This window comes from Seriola dumerili, unplaced genomic scaffold (assembly GCF_002260705.1).
Source record: "Seriola dumerili isolate Sdu_G_001 unplaced genomic scaffold, Sdu_1.0 BDQW01000331.1, whole genome shotgun sequence".
Taxonomy (NCBI): domain Eukaryota; kingdom Metazoa; phylum Chordata; class Actinopteri; order Carangiformes; family Carangidae; genus Seriola; species Seriola dumerili.
The window spans coordinates 4,661,481-4,663,970 of NW_019174586.1; positions in this window are offsets into that span (position 1 = coordinate 4,661,481).

Consider the following 2,490-nt stretch of genomic DNA (forward strand, 5'->3'; position numbering starts at 1 on the left):
ATGCTGAGTGGGCGTGTACTTTATTAAAGGGGAAGAGCAAATACTTCGGTGCAGGAGGAAATCTGGCATGCAGTTTGTGGGATGTGACGTTTTGATTCAAATAACCATTTTTAAAAAAAAAAAAAAAAAAAAAAAGAAAAAAGAAAAAAAGAACTTAAGGTGAATGTAATAGCCCACATGCTTTTAACCATAGTCACATAGTAGCCCCTACGCAGGTTTTACCTGAAACAGTTACAGGACTTTTTTCTTTGTCGAAATTTGGAAAATATAAATATGGGAAATATATAAATACACTGAGAATTATCCTGCTTTCATGTGGTGTCGAAATAATTGCAAAATTGAGTTTCCGACTGGGAAAATTCACGTGAACACCCCCTCAAGTAACATCACGATTTGCCGAGTTGTTGACTTCATTTACGCAGAAACATGGCGGATGAAAGTAAGTGTTGGTTAATGATGAGAAACTTTTGATTAATGGTGCAAATTCATATACGGGACATCAATTTTTGACAACATTTAATTTGTAGTAAGGTATTAGGTTGTAACCGTTGGTTGTTGTTCACTTAAAGTGGCCTAGAAAGGTTATAGCAGTCACCCACATTAACTAAATAACACAAATACTAGAAACAGCTATCAATGTGTTGTTTTAATGCTCTGAGCAAACACACCCAAGTTGGAAGAATGACTTCCTAACTTGCGAACTGGGACCATTTGAGGAACACGTGAATGCGGCATTAATTTTGAATTATTTTGAAGGGAGTCGGTTATTTTGTGTGTATAATTATTTGAAATAATGTTTTTAAGTTGGTGCAATGTAATGAAATATAAAAGCTGTACTGTCTCAGTAGTCAAAACTAAGCTAGCTGATTGGGCAGGTTCCATGTGTTAGCAAAATATTTCTGAGACCCAGTGGAACCACATTAATATTTTCATTAGGCAATAAATTAAATTTCTAGCATTCTAACAAGCAAAGCCAAAACTAAAAACATATGTTAACATCCTAATGTTTAGCTACGTTGGCAGGCTATCACCTGTTATCCTGCTGGATGGTATGTTCACATCTAATAGTTATAATAATAATAAAAAATATGTTTGTATATATAGATTATATACAAATATAATCCAGTAGTCTGTTATGCTTGCTTTAACATTGTATACTGTTGCATAATGGTTTCCAGCCAGCAGCACTGAGCAGTGGATGGACAAGGAATTCATACATGTACAATCTTGGATTTTACAGCAGCCGTTTTGATTTTCAGAATAGGATTGGGACAGGTTTAATTAAATGAAATCAAGGATTTCAGTCCTTTCAGGTAAGCCAGTTGCAGGGCCTTCCATTTTGTATTGTACTCATTGGTGTAGCTTAATCGAACACTTAAAAGACACTTGAAGATACTGAGCCTTCGTTAACAAAATTAATTTCACCTGTGCTTTTCCTGCTACAACAAGTCAAAATGTGCTATCAGAAAGGTTTGATGAATACCAGAGTAAGTTTTGCTTTATTTCACTGACAGTGGTGTTTTCTTCTCCCCATAGATTGCTGAGAAGTTCACTTCCCCTCTGGTAAGTTTGTATTTTTAACATTTTTCCATTAAAGAACTTCATGGGCACTGTACACTTGAAATTAGTGTGTTGATTGGATAGCACTTATTGCACTAGTAACTTAAAAATGAAATTATTCACACAGGTGTGCAGGATGGCCTTTGTAACCTGGCAGTTTTCACTGATTGTGCTCAAGAAGAAACCTCCCTATGTAGTTGGCAGCTTGGGACTGTGGTGACTTTTTTTCAAGGGATTCATTCACTGTGGAGATGCCTGGAAACCAAGGTATGTATTTGCTGCTTGTGCCTGTAGTAGATGTCTTGGATCAGGACAGTTTGTGCTTGCAAATTTCAGCTACCTGCCTAAGCTACCCTCATTGCTGGTTGTTTCTCAGTACAGTTCCAGCTTTTCTGCTGTGTTTTTTGCTGGCATGGGCTTGACACAGATTCGGTTTGTAGCAGACATGAATTTGTTGCAGGGTGTTTGTGGCTCTCTTGCAGATCTGCTGGTGGTTGCTGTCATAGCCACTGTGCCTGCTGCCAGCTTCTTTATCATGCTGCTTCATCTACTTCTGTGTACTGCATTGAGCAGCTTAGCTAATTTATTTGGTTTGTGTTTGGCTATGCTATCTTGCAATTGGTGTCAGAAGTGAAATATGAACAGTCATATTCAATTATACGTATGGTCAAAGTTGTTCTGGGGCATTTTTATCCCTTGTGTTGTTGACATTATTTTGGGATGTTTTCTATTGGCCCGCTGCATACTAAGTAGAGGGTAGCACTTTATATTCATCTGGGGTGGCAAATAACTGTCTTGATTTATTTCTCTGTAATTTTAGCTTCATGGTAAATGTGGCTATTGTCACATAGACATTGATTTTACTTCATGGCTTGCTTTACTATTCTTTATTTGATCTAAAGAGTGATTGCTAATTTGCTGAGTTTTCAA